General features: G+C 40.8%; 1 pseudogene; it reads left to right on the top strand.

Annotated features, from left to right (window-relative positions):
• The first annotated feature begins 274 nt into the window (after positions 1-274).
• LOC125642738 (vomeronasal type-2 receptor 1-like) lies at positions 275-16,096 on the top strand (annotated as a pseudogene).
• Positions 16,097-19,373: the final 3,277 nt, after the last annotated feature.

The following is a 19,373-nucleotide window of genomic DNA, read 5'->3' as shown; positions in this document are numbered from 1 at the left end:
TAATAGGTGTAAATATATATTCAAGGGCCTCATAGAATCATAGAATATCAGGGTTGGAAGGGACCTCAGGAGGTCATCTAGTCCAACCCCCTGCTCAAAGCAGGACCAATCCCCAATTTTTGCCCCAGTTCCCTAAATGGCCCCCTCAAGGATTGAACTCACAACTCTGGGTTTAGCAGGCCAATGCTCAAACCACTGAGCTCTCCTCATAAAGGCTTGAGTATTGTTTTACATTGATCATTTCCCCAAACTGCCTCCTAATAAAATGGCCAACATGAAGTTGCACTTGCTTCTAGGATTGTTTGTATTCTTTCTGCATATGCTGGTCATTCAAGGTGCAGAAGGTACATGTACATTGCTAGGAAAATTTGATTTACATGGCTATTTGGAATCTGAGAACCATATGCTGATAATAGGAGGAATGTTTCCCATTCACTTCAGGACTATACCAGAAAAAGAACCAACTACTTCAAAGCCAGTGTCACCAAAATGTGAAGGGAAAGACATTTTTCCTCCTGTGCAGGTAGCAGCTTGGCAGATAAATGAGGGAGGGGTGTGTGTGTGTGTGTACACGCAACTCTTTTAGACTCACCTGGCAGAAATGCTATCTACAGACTAGACATGGCTCATTTGGGTACAAGAGACAGATACAGCAAGTGCATCCATTTTTATGGAAGATTTTGCTCAATATTGTGAATAAAGCTGACTCCTGTGTCTAGCCACCAATATGCAGTCAGTAGAATGCCTGTGTTAAAACCTGAATTTTCTAACGTCATTTATTAATTATTCTGAGCACTTGTGATGCTCAGCATCTGGCCAGAGGGTACTGTGGATGCTCAATGCCCGGACCCAGCAAAGCACTTAAACAGGTGTCTAACTTTATGCACACAGCTAATCCCAATGATTTAAGTGGGACTATAAATGAGTTTTAAATTAAGCATCTGCTTAAATGCAGTGCTGGATCAGAGTCTAGGTGCTCAAACACCACTGCAATGGTTGCAGCATGAAAAACTTGATGGAATAAAGTAGAATAGATTAGCACCTGGCAGGATTATGCCCTGGCCAATACATTATGAAGGTGTAATTTCTTCTCTCATGCCCCATTATTTACAGCACAGAGTAAAATCACACCTGTTTTTGTTGTCCAGTAACTATGAAATAGTGTCTACATTGTGAGGGTTCTAAAATGTCACAGATTTTATTGATACATCTTTGTGCTGTTCTGGAAAGCCATTCTCAACAAAGAGAGAGCATTATGCATGCTTAAGGGGTTTAAGACTCAGTTTAAGCCAGGGCTATTCACCACATTCAGTGAACTGTATGGTAGTCTGTGCTGTGAAATGCTCAGGGGGACTGTACCAAGACCACTGCAGTGAGTTTATGAATAAAGGTAATTCATACCATGTATTAATCATATTTTGTTCTATATGTCTTAGGAGCCAATAAAGTTGATTCTGAAAGGGGACAAAAATGGCATTGAACACTTCGCTACTACTAGGATCATAGGTCCAATGCAGGCAGGTGCTGTGTTCCTGAAGTTTCCATCACTGTCAATGGGGATTGCAGGTGCTCAGCATCTTTCCAGGATCAGACCCATATTGCATACTGTTTGAATATAGAACAAGGATCTAATCTTCTTCCCACTGACTTCAATGGATGCTGGTTGGAGGCTATATAGACCCTTGTTTCTTGCACAGAACTTCCATTGAAGTCAACAGGAATTTTGCACAAAAAGTGACAATAGAATATGGGCCAAAAAAGAATCCTTGTAGCCTCAAGCCTGAAAAAATGCCAGTAACATTTGTTCCACTAATTTTATTGCATTGTCCTTTTAAACAATATGTAATTTTTATACTTGTTAAAGTTTGCTAGCGAGTAATTCCCTGTAAACCTGCCACTATGATTACTTTGTTGCAAAATGTTTCAATTATTATTCTGTAATGGTAAATAAAAAATCCTAATCCTGAGAAATGCTGAGTGCCAGCAACTCCCAAAGAATTAATTGTGAGTCGCGTGGGTTTTGCCCCAGTAACCGTCACAATAAAGTATTTGTTAAGGCTTCTGGCATTGCTGAGTAGAAAATAGAAGCAGTATTGCTGGAAATGATATCACATTTCTGAATGTATTGTAAAACAATTGTGCACACATCCCACAGAATGCAAAACAGAACAGAAATTATGCTTTCTTCTTCTCTATAGTACCTACAGCATAGATTGGAATAGCAATAGATCCATTTATGTTTCCTCAGGGATTTCTATTGCTGCTTTTGAGGAAGAGGAAGCATATCATATAAAATAAGATTGGTATACGAGTTGTTTGTTCTGAGAAAGAAAAAAAATCTAAATTGTCCGGCTGCAAGTAAAGCTGGGTGAATAATACATAGTGTATAGTTTACATGATGCGTCTCACCCCTTTTTCAGTGTGAATTGCCTGTAAACAGCCATTTTTATCAAGTGTATTTATTATTTGAAATTGTCCACCATGAATAAGGTCTATAGATTACATCTGAGCATTTCATTAAAATTTTCATTAGAATTTTGTATCCTGTGTTGATGAGTCTGTATTGAGCACAGAGGACACATGTTTGTGTTAGGTTTCTGTTCCCTAACTGAATGAATGTAGTTCTTTGTACAAAACTACTGATATAAAAACTCAGGCTTTCAGGATCAGAATTCACTTTCCATTCTGGCGAATTCTCCAGTTTGCCTGGGTCTTTGGACATGTTTCCTCCTGTTTCAATCAACAAGGTTTTGCACCAGTGCTTAATTTGTAATTGTGATAAATGAAGGGGGTAGAGGGTATGGACACCCATCCAGCCAGTTAGCTACAAAATCCCTTTTTGTAGCTATTCATTACTTGCTTTACCTGTAAAAGGTTAAAGAAAGCCCATAGGTAAAAGAAAGGGAGTGGGCACCTGATCAAAAGAGCCAATGGGAGGACTAGAACTTTTTAAAATGGGGGGAAACTTCCCTTTGCTGTTCTCCGGAGAGTGGACAGAGCAGGACAGGGCTAGAGCTATGCTGTAAAAAGCTTTAAAACCAGGTATGAAAAAGCATCAGATCATACCTCAACCCTACTGTCTATAAAGATGTCTATAAAGATGCAATTAGGGTTATTTCTTTTATTTCTCACTGGCTTGTGGACTCCTCTGTGCTAACCCCAGATGCTTTTGTTTTGCTTGTAACCTTTAAGCTGAACCTCAAGAGAGCTATTCTTGATGCTTAATTTTTGTAATTGGGTTTTTTAAATCTAGCAAAAGTCTAAGTTCCAGATGTATTTTCTTTCTTTTTTGTTTTTAATAAAAATTTACCTTTTTAAAGAACAGGATTGGATTTTTGGTGTCCTAAGAGGTTTAATTAGTTGGTGACAACAGCTGATTTCCTTTGTTTTTCTTTCTCACTCTTCCCCGGGGGAGGGGGGGGGAATGAAAGGGCTTGAGGGTACTCCACAGGAAGGAATTCCCAAGTGCGCCTTTCTGGGTTCTCTAAAAAGGGTTTTTCTTACACTTAGGTGGTGGTAGCATCTATCTCACCAAGGTCAGAGAGAAGCTGTGACCTTGGGAGTTTAATACCAGCCTGGAGTGGCCAGTATTAATTTTTAAAATCCTTGCGGGCCTCCACCTTCTGCACTCGAAGTGCCAGAGTAGGGAATCAGCCTTGACAGTAATGAAGGAGGTGCTGGAGCTCAAGCAATTAAGTGCTGGGGCTAAAGCAATTTTTTAAAGTTCATAACTGATGCAGCAAGCCCAGAGGTGCTGGGACTATGAACTGCCAAGCCTAAAGGTGCCCTGGCAAGCCCTGGCACAAATTAAGCACTGGTTTGCACTAAAAAATGGTTTGAACAAAAATGCCCAAATCCGAGCCTGTCAGAAAAATTTGTAAATCTTTGTAAATTTTCCAACTAGTGTGGCTTGAGTTTTCAAGGAAAGCTAAAACTAAGCAGATTTCATGTTTCACGATGACCGCTTCTAATCATTCTAATTCTAGCCTGGTTGGAAAGGCTTAGAGAAAATTCCAGCAATCTGACTAATCTGCTGAGGGCCTTATCTTTTAAAGTGTTGAAGGCACTCAGCCCCTAGCAGGATCAGCCCTCATTCTCTGGAAAGGCACTGCATATTTATGACAAGTGAATAAAATTCGTGGGCCACAGTCTCTGGTCTGGCTGTGCTATGCTCGACACAAGACTGGGAGGTGGGAAGGGATAGCAGGTTAAGAAGCAAATATATAAAATATTTTCTGATAGTGATTTGTTGTGTTAGTGGAGTTTTGTTTGAGTGTAAATTTATCCTGGGATCGGTCGATTGATCCTTCCTTCCTGGAAATACAAATCCCATCACCAGTGGGCCCCTCAGGATTGTTGTCCAGTCATGGGCACATCGTGGCCATGTCTGCAAATAGCAGGTCTGCTGCTGCTACTGCTTCCTGCAGTCCAATAAAAGCAGGAGGGGCTGGAGTGCTTCTGCTAGGTTTTCTTGGTGACATCCTGGCTTCTTTTTCAGTTTCCCAGGAAGCACCAACATCTAGTATAGGTTTTAACCCAGCATGCTAGTTCCAGGCACAGTGTGGAGTGTGACTCCATTAGAATGGATTGCATGGATGTGACTGGCATCTGGTGCTCCACCTAGAACTGTTAAAGGTTTAGAGAGGAAAGACTTGAAGCCTAGGCAAACACTCCTCGGTTTGAGTTCATGTGACTTTCCCAGAACATCTCCAGGGGATTGGTGTACATGGTTTCATAACCTCTGAGTTTCTTATTGAATCTCAAGACAAAACTCAGAGGGAAAGGGCATGTTTAGTTAATTAATTAGTTGCGATATTGGAGAAGTATATTGGTTCATATTGAAAACTCAGCAATGAAACATTTCAGCTTCTCTATTTTGGTACTACTTTCCATAGGCAGGACTTTTACAAATTATTATCGTTATTAAAGCTTCGAGGGTGTTTGTCTGTGTAGTACCTGGGCACCACTGTGCCAACACGTAAGCATATCAGCTTTCTCCAGAACAGGAACAAAACTTTCTTTTACTGCCTTACAGATCAAAGTCACTTTAGAAGAGTCACATGGAAGTGGATTATTTGGTAGCTTATTATCTCCAAGCTCATCACTGAGTCAGTATTTTCCTTATGAAAGGTTTGTAGCAAATTCACTCTGGTAGTGTAGAGAGAGCAGAAGTTGATTTTAAATCTCAGAATCACGTAGTATATAGAAATCGGACAAGTACAATTGTTTCTAATTATGATCTCTCTCCCCCCTTAAACTATTTATTAAAATATTTACAATGTAAGAAAAGAACTTTTGACTCTCATGCAACCAACAGCAGTGATTGCTTCTTTTTGTTTTGGTGTCTTGAAAGACTCATAAGGTGCAGTATGAAACAATGAAAGCATTTTCCCTCTGGGTTTGCCCAAATGATGGCAAAGCAGAGCCGTAGGGCTTTGAGTGGAGCATGGATTTACACTCAGTTAGAATCATAGAATATCAGGGTTGGAAGGGACCTCAGGAGGTCATCTAGTCCAACCCCCTGCTCAAAGCAGGACCAACCCCAACTAAATCATCCAAGCCAGGGCTTTGTCAAGCCAGACCTTAAAAACCTCTAAGGATGGAGATTCCACCACCTCCTTAGGTAACCCATTCCAGTGCTTCACCATCCTCCTAGTGAAATAGTGTTTCCTAATATCCTACCTAAACTTCCCCCACAGCAAGTTGAGACCTTTGTTCCTTGTTCTGTCATCTTGTACCACTGAGAACAGTCTAGATCCATCCTCTTTGGAACCCCCTTTCAGGTAGTTGAAAACAGCTATCAAATCCCTCCTCATTCTTCTCTTCTGCAGATTAAATAATCCCAGTTCCCTCAGCCTCTCCTCATAAGTCATGTGCTCCAGCCCACTAATAATTTTTGTTGCCTTCCACTGCACTCTTTCCAATTTTTCCACATCCTTCTTGTAGTGTGGGCCCCAAAACTGGACACAGTACTCCTGATGAGGCCTCACCAATGTCGAATAGAGGGGAATGGTCATGTCCCTTGATCTGCTGGCAATGCTCCTACTTATACAGCCCAAAATGCCGTTAGCCTTCTTGGCAACAAGGGCACACTGTTGACTCATATCCAGCTTCTTGTCCACTGTAACCCCTAGGTCCTTTTCTGCAGAACTGCTGCCTAGCCGCTCGGTCCCTAGTCTGTAGCAATGCATGGGATTCTTCTGTCTTAAGTGGAGGACTCTGCACTTGTCCTTGTTGAACCTCATTAGATTTCTTTTGGCCCAATCCTCTAATTTGTCTAGGGCCCTCTGTATGTTATCCCTACCCTCCAGTGTATCTACGACTCTTCCCAGATTAGTGTCATCTGCAATCTTGCTGAGGGTGCAATCCACGCCATCCTCCAAATCATTAATGAAGATATTGAACAAAACCGGCCCCAGGACCAACCCGTGGGGCACTCCACTTGATACTGGCTGCCAACTAGACATGGAGCCATTGATCACTACCCATTGAGCCCAATGATCTAGCCAGCTTTCTATCCTCCTTATAGTCCATTCATCCAGCCTATACTTCTTTAACTTGCTGGCAAGAATACTGTGGGAGACTGTATCAAAAACTTTGCTAAAGTCAAGGAATAACACGTCCAGTGCTTTCCCCTCATCCACAGAACCAGTTATCTCATCATAGAAGAAAATTAGATTAGTCAGGCATGACTTGCCCTTGGTGAATCCATGCTGACTGTTCCTGATCACTTTCCTCTCCTCTAAGTTCTTCAAAATTGATTCCTTGAGGACCTGCTCCATGATTTTTCCAGGGACTGAGGTGAGGCTGACTGGCCTGTAGTTCTCCGGATCCTCCTCCTTCCCTTTTTAAAAGATGGGCACTACATTAGTCTTTTTCCAGTCATTCAGGACCTCCCTCGATCGCCATGAGTTTTCAAAGATAATGGCCAATGGCTCTGCAATCACATCCGCCAACTCCTTTAGCACCCTTGGATGCAGTGCATCCGGCCCCATGGACTTGTGCTCGTCCAGCTTTTCTAAATAGTCCTGAACCACTTCTTTCTCCACAGAGGGCTGGTCACCTTCTCCCCATACCGTGCTGCCCAGTGCAGTAGTCTGGGAGCTGACCTTGTTCGTGAAGACAGAGGCAAAAAAAAAAGTATTGAGTACATTAGCTTTTTCCACATCGTCTGTCACTAGGATGCCTCCCCCATTCAGTAAGGGGCCCCCCACTTTCTTTGTTGCTAAAAAAACAGTAGAAACCCTTCTTGTTACTCTTAACATCCCATGCTAGCTGCAACTCCAAGTGTGATTTGGCCTTCCATGCCTGAGCAATATTTTTATACTCCTCCCTGGTCATTTGTCCAATCTTCCACTTCTTGTAAGCTTATTTTTTGTGTTTAAGATCAGCAAGGATTTCACTGTTAAGCCAAGCTGGTCGCCTGCCATATTTACTATTCTTTCTACACATCGGGATGATTTGTTTCTGCAACCTCAATAAGGATTCTTTAAAATACAGCCAGCTCTCCTGGACTCTTTTTCCCCTCATGTTGTTCTCCTGGGGGATCCTGCCATTCAGTTCCCTGAGGGAGTCAAAGTCTGCTCTTCTGAAGTCCAGGGTCCGTATTCTCCTGCTCTCCTTTCTTCCTTGTGTGAGGATCCTGAACTTGACCATCTCATGAATAAATCATAATTTCAAAGGCTGAAAGTAATAGCCACAAAGACAAAATTCACAATTTATAAGTTTGCACAGAGCTCATGCTAAGGCACTGAGGAGATGTAGGTAAAAGCACATGTCCATGGGAGGTAGCAATGAAGAATAAAGGCAATGTCAACTTTGCTTGCAACCTCCTATGTTTCTCTACTTGAAAGAAATCATCTACTGGGATTCTTGGGAGGAACTCCACTGCTGGTCTGATGCTAATGAAAGGCTTTTATCGAGCTATTCTTAATATAAGATGATGTAGGTGAGAACAAAGTGTCACTGGAAAATGACTTATCAGAAAAAAGTGGCTGGTTCTCAGTCAGTTTGGCTCTGAGGATGATGGAGTGACTACAAAATAAGGACCTGATCCTGTAGTCATTACTCAGCTGAATGGTCAGTGATTTCAATAGGATAACCAAGATAATGAGACTACTCATATGAGTAAGGGCTGCAGGGTTAGACCCTCCAGGATAATTCAGTTACTGTTCATTTTGGAGCTGATCCTGGGAGGTGCTGAGTACCTTCTAGGAAGTTTCTGAACACTCTCCAATCAGATCAACTTTTACAGGATCAGATTGCAACAAAACCCATTAATTTTCAGGGAAAACCATGCACTCAGAAAATGTGTTGCTTTGCTTTTAGGAAAGACACAAGAAGTGTGTTTTGTGTGGAAGTGCTTTTGGCAAATGTGTTCAACACTGACAAGTACTTTGTCTCTGCAGGTTTAACTTCCGAGGTTTCCGTTGGGCCAGAGCCATGATACATGACATCCAGGAGGTTAACAATAGGCTAGATATTCTACCAAATATAACACTGGGTTATCACATCTATGATACCTGCTTTACAACATCCAAAACCGTTGAAGAGACTTTGGCATACCTGACTGGACAAAATGAAACAATGCCCAACTTCAGATGCAGTGCTGGTGCACCTCTCGTAGCAGTCATTGGAGCCAGTGGATCAACATTGACTGTTGCTTCTTCAAGAATCGTAGGGCTCTATTATTTCCCTGAGGTAGCTGAAGGTGGTATTTGTTTAAAATCTAAATATAATGAGCAAAATACCAATATTTGAGAGACAAAGTGGGTGAGGTAATATCTGTTATTGGACCAACTTCTGGTGATAAATGAGACAAGCTTTCAAGCTACACAGGGCTCTTCTTCAGGCCTGAGAAAGGTGCTCAGAGTGCCACAGTTAAACACAAGGTGGAATTTCCCAGACCTGAAGAAGAGCTCTGCGTGAGCTCACAAGCTTGTCTCCTTCACCAACGGAAGTTGGTCCAATAGAGAAGTTATTTCCTCACCCAACTTGTCTCTCTGAGTTAAGACACCATTCAAGGTGAAGTGGCCAGTCAATACCTTGAATGGTCTTCACTTTCAGTGGTCTAACACATTGTAAGAACTTTTCACCATTTTACTTGCTACAAAACAGGCGTAACTGGCTACTGGAGGACCACTGCTGTCTAGGGGAATCCTTGGCTGGCTCAGAGTCACCCAGTAGTTCATATACTGTTTCCTTCCCAGCAGACAGTGCAGGGACCATGGCTGGGCAAAGAGTGGTGTGACCAAGGCTCCTCTGAATGCTGGTGACCCCGGCTCCTGATAATTACATTGTCATTGCTAGGCTTCAGAGTGCACACCCAGGACTAGGAGCATTCACACTTCTCTCAGCACTATTGTTTCAAACTGTCTGTATTGCATTGGTTTACACTTGGTTTACCTTTTGAAAATTTTCACCATAACCATAAAGGCTTGTTATTTAGTTTTATTTGAAATGAAAATTTAGGTTCTGGAATACACATACACAGCAACATAGAAATAATCTCTAATGATGCAGCAGTTTATGAGGCTGCATAGTCACATTATACACTGGGCCCTGGCTATGGTGAACATTGCCCTATAAATACCAAAGGTCGTTAAATAAAAGAAAGTGAAAAACAAAGCAGCAACTGGGCCAGTAATCCCTGCCTCAATACGTTTTTTTTGTAGGTTGGTTATGCGTCCTCCTGCTCAGTTCCCTTCCTTTCTGTGCACTATACCGAATGATAACCATCAGTCACTGGCTATGGCAGAACTTGTTCGACAGTTTGGCTGGGTATGGATAGGAACAATAGCAGCAGATGATGACTATGGAAAATACGGAATAAAGTATTTTAAACAAAATGTAGAGAAATCTGGAATCTGCATTGCTTTCTCTGAGACCATTCCAAAAATATATTCCAGGAGAAAAATACTAGCAGTTGTGGAAGCTATAAAAAAATCCACAGCAAATATCATTGTAGTGTGTTCCTCTGATATTGACCTCAGTCCCTTAATGGACGAAATTGCACACAGTAACATTACTGGCAAAACCTGGATTGCAAGTGAGGCCTGGGTTACATCAGCACTAATTGCTAAACCTGAATATTTTTCATTCCTTGGTGGAACCATTGGTTTTGGAGTATGGCGAGGTGAGATACCAGGATTAAAAGACTTTCAGCTTGATGTGCATCCAGATAACGATGCTAGTGATGATTTGACTATTGAGTTCTGGCAGACTGTTTTCAATTGCACTTGGCCTAACAGCAGCGTACCTTATAATACAGATTTTAGAATAAATGTAACAGGTCGAGAGAGAGGAGTACATCCTGTTTCTGATCAGCTCTGTACTGGAAAGGAGAAACATGGAAAGGGAGGACATAAAAAATACCTACCTGGATGTTTCAGAGCTCAGAATAACATATGTCTATAATGCTGTGTTCACTGTGGCCCATACCCTTAACAATTTAGACATCTGAGTAGAAGGAAACGGACCATTTCCAAAAAAAGTCCTGTGCAGTTATATATGATTTTGAGCCCTGGCAGGTAAGCATTGCTTTTCCCTATCATAATTTTACATAATGAATTAAATAAAGAACTTCAATGTGGTGTCTGCAATTGTGTTTAACTTTCTTTTAATTTTTAAAAGTGTATCTGTAAAGAAAACAAATTCAATATTAATAGCAGAAAAATTAAATAATAAAATGAGGAATAGGTAAATTTGAAATATATGCTGAAACCAAGTGATGAGTTATGATTTTCACTAAATGAGCCTGATTCAGATTTTGCTTACACCTGTGTAAACCAGGTGGAAGGATGGTATTGTGGTTAGGGCCTCTACCCTAAGAGTCAGGAGACCTGGCTTCAGTTCCTTGCCCAGCCACAGACTTCCTGTGTGACCTTGGGCTAGTCAGTCACCTATATGAGTTAATAATAACACTTCCCTATCCCACAGGGATGATGTGAGGTGCTCAGGTATTATTATTTGTATCACCATAGAACTAGAAGCCCCAGTCATGGACCAGGATCCCATTGTGCAAGGTGCTGTACAAACACAGAAAAAAAAGATAGTCCCTTCCCTAAAGAGCTTACAATCAGGGGTCAGACAAAAGATCAATGGATACAGACAGACCGATAGGGGTGTACAAGGAAACGATGAGACAATATTGGTGAGCATGTAAGTAGATAGGCTGTAAGTAGATAACAGAGTGGTGTTATGCTGGTATGAAATCAGAATCAGCTCCTTTGAACATAGGTCGTTGTTAGCTGAGACTGTGTTTATTATGTTGTCAGTGCACATTTTGTGATGTCTTTTCCTTGCTTTCAAGTTCTGGGGTTTTGTAAATGATGTGAGAGATAACTGCCCTAGGCCAGAGTCTGATACTCTTACACTGAGTAGGGCCTTGCTCCACAAGTAGCCCCACTGATTTCATGGGGACTATTTGAGGAGTAAGGTTCTACCCAGCGTGAGTAAGGGTGGCAGAAAATGGCACAATGTTACCACTTGGACACACCAGATATAGAAGGTACACGTTCCCATTAAGAGGGAATGAAGCAGATCCTTAGCTATGTAAATTTGTCACAGGCCCATTTAAATTAATGGGTTTAGGATAATTTACACTAGATGAGGATCTGCCCCAATACATGTCAGATGAACTTAAGAAGCCATTATTTTACTCAGAGAGTGGTGAATGCTGTAGGTGAAATGAACTTCCATCTGAGGTGGTCACATCAAGTAGTATTAATGGAGATGAGCAGAATTACACAGAAGTTTTACTACGTAGAATTTAACGAGTTAAAAGGAGTTTGGTAGTGTAATAAGCAGCAAGCAGCCCATCCTTTTGGAGACACAGAAGGGGATTTTTCATTAGTCATGATTTTCTTCCCATGGGAGGGATTACTTGACCACTTCTCTGGCATAAGATTATATGTACATATATTTTAAAACTTATGATATTTTAAGTTTTTAAAGTCTTTGAGGCAATTCTAGACATGACAGGTCCATGTCCTACTTCAGATCCTTCCCAACTACGTAACCAGTATACATAACTCTGTAAATTAATTTGACAGTCACTTTTTCCCCATTTTATAGTTAATGTACTATCTGAAGAATGTTAAATTTACAACCTTTGACAGGTTTCAGAGTAGCAGTAAAGATAGATGACAATGGAGATGTGTATGTGACATATGACATTATAAACTGGCAGTTGAATGAGACTGGAGAAATCTCCTTTGTGAAGATTGGAATGTATAATGATATAAAAGATGGGCACGAGATGAAGATATATAATAACGACTCCATATTCTGGAACACTCCAATATTAAAAGTTAGTAATCTTTGCATCTTTTCTTCTTAACATACCTCTGTGACTGCTGAGACTGGTGTTATGCAAACTAATTTTTTTTACTGTTACTTTGCCTGCTGTTATCCCACCTCCTAGTCATTTCCCTACCTCTGTTTGTCTGTTTATTTAATTGCTGTGTAAAGTCAAAATACTGGATTGTAAAATCTCTGTGGCAGGGACTGTAATTTGTTTTGTATGCACAGAGTATAGGTACAAATGGGGCTCTTATCCCTAATTATGGTCAGTAGGCACTTCCGCGATAGAAATACATAATAATAATAATGATTAATAAAAGACAGTGCAAACTAGCCTATGACTACTTTGTGTTGGCCCTATCATGAAGTCCTTACTCACTGACTTAGTGGAAGTGTTGCCTGAGTAAGGACTGCAGGTTTTGGCCCCCTAGAAAGCTTTTTTGAACATTTTTCAACGTGTTTGATGTCACATATTTAATACACAAATATATCTGTTTGTCCAAATGCATACATTATATCTTTGTTTAGAAATCAACCCTATTTCTAGAAACCAGCCTGTCTGATTGTGTACAGAGCTGTAGAACTTACTGTACAGGATATTATTTTCATTTAAAATACGACCTGTTTCTTCTTTATAAAAATGTATTATTTTACCCTTTGGGTGACATTTGCTTCCTTTCTCCGTAATGGATAATTTTTTTTTTTTTTTGCATTTTTAGTGTTCCAGCAGCACATTAATTATTTAATACACACTGCTGTAGTTTAGTCTGGCCAGCACATCTGGTGGAAAAATAACAAAAATACATTTGATCTGGAGCACAAAGCTGAGCTCTTAAGTTTTAGGGATGGAGAAAAGATGACAAGGTTCCAATGTAGACTGTAATAAATGAACTTTTTTGGGAGCCCAGACTTGCACATTGGGAATGATCCATTTTAGCTACATATTTATATACCTAATACATTTATCTGTAGAAGAAATAGATTTGACATTGTATTCTGTTCTTTTTAGTCTCCCCATTCTGTGTGTACTGAAAACTGCTAACCTGGTACTAGAAAGGGGATCTGACATGGGGTGCCTGCCTGCTGTTTTGTCTGTATTCCATAGGCAGATGGAGAGATAAGTAATGAAACAGGGACAGCACAAAAGCATCCTGTAAGAATAAATAGGTATAGACAGATCACTGATTTCATCTGGATAATATAATAGTAAAGGCCTGGATCACTCAGATCTACATGAGATAAAGTTAGAGTTACCATAGTTCTCTTTCAGATACAGTAGAATTTTTGTAACCGGCAAACTCAGGGCTTCATAAAATCTCTCTCTGTCTATGGTATTTCTAGAACACCTTTCACCATTGTATTGAGGTACTTATACCTAAACACTCCAATTCAGCATGAAAATATTTCTGAAAACTCAAAATTTTTCACAAAACTGAAATTCAGTTTCCCAGGCAGCTCTATTTTAAATACCAGCTGTTAATTCATAGATTACAGAGCCAGAAGTGACCATTTTGATCATCTAATCTGATCTCCTAGGCCACAGGACTTCTGAATTAATTCCTGGTTGAATTAGAGTAATCTTTTAGAAAAACATCCAGTCTGATTTTAAAATGGCCAGTGATGGAGAATCTACCACAACCCTTGGTAAGTTGTTCCAATGGTTAATTATCTTCACTGTTAAAAATTTGCACCCTATTTTGAGTCTGAAATTCTCTAGCTTCAACTTCGAGCCATCGGATCTTGTTATATCTTGTTATATAGACTGAAGAACCCACCATTACCAAATTTCTGTTCCCCATAAAGGTACTTAGAGTGTGATCAAGTCACCATAACCTTCTCTTTGGGTAGCTAAAGAGATTGAGCTTTTTGAGTCTTTCAGTATAAAGTATGTTTACCAATCATTTTATCAGTCTCATGGCACTTCTCTGAACCCTCTATAATTCTTCAACTATTAGGAATATGTCAACTTGAAGAATGCTATTCAAATGACATAGCATGCCTTATACCAGCTATTTTCAATTAATTAAATGCATTGGCTAAATTTTATCCCCAGCAGCTATCCTAGGTAAGTGGGGTGAGATTCCATTAGCAGGCAGAATCCATCTGGTCAAACTTCTTAGTGGTTCACTGGGCTGGAAAAAGCTTTATTTTGTATCTCCCCCGGCCAGGAAAACACACATCTGTAGCAAACTTGGTAATGAGAGTCTTTTTCAAACAGATACATTTAACAGTCCATGCCTAAATCAATTTAAAATTCTCTTTTATGTATTTAACAGATGCAAGAGAATGCTTTCCATGTCCTGATGATCACTGGTCCAGTACACTCAAGAATGAATGTGTGCTAATGGAGGTGGAGTTTCTGGCTTATGATGAAGCTTTAGGGACCACACTGGTAGATCTCTATCTATTTGGAGCTTGTATTGTCCTTTCTGTGACCATTGTTTACAGGATGCATAGGGACACTGCTCTTGTGAAAGCCAATGACCGAGAGCTGAGCTTTCTCATTCAGCTATCTCTTGTCATTACTTTGTTAACTTCCTTCCTCTTTATTGGTAAACCAGAAGGATGGTCGTGTCAGATCCGCCAAGTGACTCTTGCCTTGGGGTTTTCTCTTTTCTTGTCCTGTATACTGGGAAAAACTGTTGCACTCCTGTTAATGTATAGACGCAGCAAGTTGAAGGCTGCGGAGAAGCATGACCATCTATCCATGCAATCTCTTCATCAAAAACTTCTTGTGCTAATCTCTGTGGTAATTGAAGTGTGTGTTTGCACGGCCTATCTCACATGTATACCTCCATATGTGTGCAAAAATATGGAATTCCAAAATGTAACGATAATTCTTGAGTGTAATCAAGGCTCCATAGAATTTTTATGTACTTTGTTTGGGTTTGATGTATTTCTTACTGTATTATGCTTCATCACTGCCTTCATAGCTCGCAAGTTACCAGATAATTTCAATGAAGCTAAATTTATCACTTTTGGGATGCTGGTATTCTTCTGGATTTCTTTTGTTCCCGCCTATTTAAGCACAAGAGGGAAATTCAAAGTAGCTGTTGAGATATTTGCAATTTTGGCATCAAGCTTTGGTTTGCTTGGTTGCATATTTCTGCCAAAATGTTACATTATTTTATTGAAGCCAGAAAGGAATACAGAGGAAATAATCTCGGGCAAAGCTACTACTAATGACAAGAGTGCACCACCCACCTCAGCCTCATACACCAGGGAGATTAGCAACAGTACCCTCTCCACAATGGTACTTGATGAGTAGTAGTAGGTATTTTTAGTTCTTGCTCTTCAGCATTTACAGTGATGATGTGTTTTATCTTCCTCAGTATTGACAGACAACTCCAGTAGATTCTCATGTATCATCAGATTGCCATTATTTCCAGTGGAAGTTATGGATTCTGGTTCTCGGGGGATATTGCAAAGATGACACAAACAAATTCTCACCATATTATATGTGCTGAGAAAATAATGCAGGTCATCACTGGGGAGCTTTTATGGTTGGATTTTTGCTTTTCTGCTAAATAAATAGGGGTTTGTGTGGGGTGAGAGAGATGGAATGAGAGAAGATATGTTCTTGTGGGATATTAAATGCTTGTCTTTAGGGCTGTGTGAAACCTACTCGCTCTTTGTATTTCAGCAAACTTTGCCTTTAGGTATGGTTGCCAACTTCCTAATTGCAGAAAACCGAACACCATTGCCCCGCCCCTTCTCCAAAGCCCTGCAACTGCTCACTCCACCCCACCTCCCTCTGTTGCTCACTCTTCCCCACCCTCGCTCACTCACTCATTTTCACCAGGTTGGGGTAGGGGGTTGGGGTGCGGGGTGGGTGAGGGCTCTGGCTGGGGGTAAAGGCTCTGGGGTCGGGCTGGGGGTGAGGGGTTTGGGGTGCAGGAGGGGACTCCGGGCAGGGGACAAGGGGTTCGGAGTGCAGGAGGGGGCTTAGGGCTGGGGTCGGAGGTTGGGGCGTGGGAGGGTGTTCAGGGTGCAGACTCAGGTGGCTCCCAGGAAGTGGCGACATGTCTCTTCAGCTCCATGCACTGCCCCCACCCTGCAGGCGCCCCCCCGACGGCTCCCATTGACCACGGTTCCTCGCCAATGGGAGCTGCGGAGCCAGCGCTTGGGGTGGGGGCAGTGCGCAGAGCTCCCATGGCCACCCTTATGCCGAGGAGCTGGAGGGACATGCCGGCTACTTCCTGGGAGCCACACAGAGCTGGGTAGGGTACTGCCAGCCCCGCACCAACCAGACTTTTATCGGCCCAGTCACCAGAGCCGCCAACATCCCTTTTTGACCAGGTTTTCCGGTCGAAAACCAGAAACCTGGCAATCCTACCTATAGGTTTGGTTTACACAGGTTTGGGACAATCAGCATTGATCTTAAATTTTGGCTTCATTTAAAAAATTTACCAAAGGGTCAGATAAATCTGTGCAAACATGCTGAGCTTTATCAGTTCAATTTAGAAACTAACAAAACTCACTTGGATTCCCCTTCCAACATTACTTCCCTTCCCCTATCAAGCTGTGGGCTCCTCTCTTTCCTTCAGTTGTCTTCCAGCATTAGAAGCCCAGTGGCCTTCTGTTCCTCTGATGTATTCAGGGGATTTGCACTTTTCCCTAATCTCGCTTTTCCTAGCCATGTAGGGTTTGTTTTCCATCTCATTTAATTTTCGGGACAGGAGAAGGGATGGTGATTCCTTCCACACAACTTTGTGTTTCCCAGCAGATCTGTGTCTCAGTTGCCAGAGAATTAAAGGGCTACTAGTAAAATAGTAGCCATGGGACCAATGGAGCTTTTCCAGTCCTGCTCATATTGGCTGGGGAGAGAAATCTACTAACTCCCTGATATTTCCACTAACTCGCAGATTTTTGATACCTTACTGGGGAAGAGGATGTGCCACTCCCACTGAAAAGTTAGGATAGGGAGCAGGTTGGGGTTGGCAGGTTGGGTAGGCCTCATTACAGAAGGTCAGAAGAGGAAAGCAGAGAAATGTTGGCCTATTATTGGGAAGAGGGGAATCCTAGCCTGAAACTTGTCATTTTCCTGGTGTGCACATTTTGGGGTGGTACTTACGAAACTGTGGAACAGTCCAGAATCAATCCCAAACTGCCCCATGCCTTCATGGATGCCTTCACGGATGGCAGAAAACCCACTTGTCTCCTGCCCAGCAGCCAAATGTCCGGTTTCCCGCTGCAAACATCTATGGGGAAGTAATGCATTGTCAGTATAACAACCTGCAGCACACTAAAAACATGGGCACATTCTTCTGTATTAATTGATGTCATCTAGTTAATCTTTAATAGTTTAAAAAACTCATTTTTAAAATTTAAATGAAGCTGCCCCTGAATTATCAGTCCACTGCACCACAGTGTCACAGAATTCAGAGGCCCTGATCATACCACACCTTTGTATATGCTTTTAGTTTGTGTATACATAAAGCAACAGTTTGTAATTGTGATATGAGATTGCTTTAGAATAACTACAGAAAATAAATTTTAATTAAAAAAATTAAACATATCAGGCAAACTTGTATAATACCATTTTAACTATCTGCATAAAATGCACACTTGTAGTATTTTATAATAAACATAATCTATAGTTATGTATTGCACTTTGTGATTTGTAAGTTTTTTTGTAGAAGTTTGAAGGTAATATTTCTTTTGTAGTTGATTTTTGTCTTCCTAGTTGCTTGGACAAATATTGAACTTTGCTGCGTTTCTAATGGAGCATAAACCTCAAGACTTACACTGTTTTTAAACTTCTCCATGTACATATATTTCCAGTTCTGGGTTTAGCGCTTGTTAAAACAGCATGGAAATGCATACAGTGTTTTCTAGTGTGTCATATCAAAATGTCAGTTAGTGTATATATTTTTAATTTTTTCAGCAATAAAGAAAAGAGTTCCTAAATAGCAATTATACCTCCAGATACAGGATATGTGACTTTGGAATCTGTGCAACTTGTGAAGGTAGCTTGAAATAAAACCTGTTCCCAATACACCCAGCCAATAAACAGAACTACTATTATCCTAATCTGTCTGCTAATCTATCTAGCTTTTTATACTGTGCCCATTATCTTAGTATTTGAGCAATTTACTCTAAAATATTCCTTTTGTCATGTATCTATTATTGTACTTTGCGATTATAACCATGTGATTATGTGCTAAAAACATGCCTACCTTTCACCACAGGAAAACAGGTTTAGGCTTCCTCCGTCCTTTCCTTTCAGGTTACGTGTTGTCCTTTTGTAAAATAATCTCAGTGAACTGTGGAAGATGTGAGGAATTAAAATCACCTCTATGCCCATTAGACTGTGCTGTGGGTGTCACCTGCAGTGCTGTGGTATTTGCTGTTTTCTGTAAACACAGACACACAGTTCTATTTCGAGAGCTTGCAAAGCCATCTAGCCAACACAATGAAGACCAATTCCCCTCCCCCCGCAGTCACAAATATTGTAAAAACATAGCTTTTGGGCCTTCCCTTTTTCTTAGGAATATAGGTACCAGCCAGACAGCCTCCTCCTGACAATACATAAGGCTATGTCTCTGGGAAAGACCAATACATTTTTTACAAAAACTATTTTATTCACATTTTCCCTTAATAAAAAAGAAATAATTTTAAACAGTTATTATTTATGAGCCCTGAAAATATAGTCAATCAATGCAACCAGATCATAACCATTAGACTCTTTGCTACCTTACTGAAAATGTGACCTCATCCTAAACCTTAGACAAAGACTTTGCTACTTTATTTCAGTGAAAGCGACAAGGAACATAATATGGGGAAGAGTTAAGGTCAACTTATGTTCTCAGTTTTGGACTCCAGTTAACTTCTAGTGACCTCAACATATTAGTAATGGATACAAGGTTGTGCCCTCAGTGCGTTAGTGATAAATTAAATACAAACATGGTGATACCAAATAATATGAAATTTCTCATATTTAGAGATAGTATCACCAATGATTTAATAATGCCTATGATATACAGTATCACTTCACCTGATGAACCCAGGCTACTTGCATATCATACCACTGTGGCCAAGATACCTCAATGGAAATAAATAAGCCATAA

Source organism: Caretta caretta, chromosome 9 (genome assembly GCF_965140235.1).
Source record: "Caretta caretta isolate rCarCar2 chromosome 9, rCarCar1.hap1, whole genome shotgun sequence".
In the NCBI taxonomy this organism is placed as follows: domain Eukaryota; kingdom Metazoa; phylum Chordata; order Testudines; family Cheloniidae; genus Caretta; species Caretta caretta.
The sequence above is the reverse complement of the archived record's forward strand: the minus strand, read 5'-3'. Positions and strand labels throughout refer to the sequence as shown.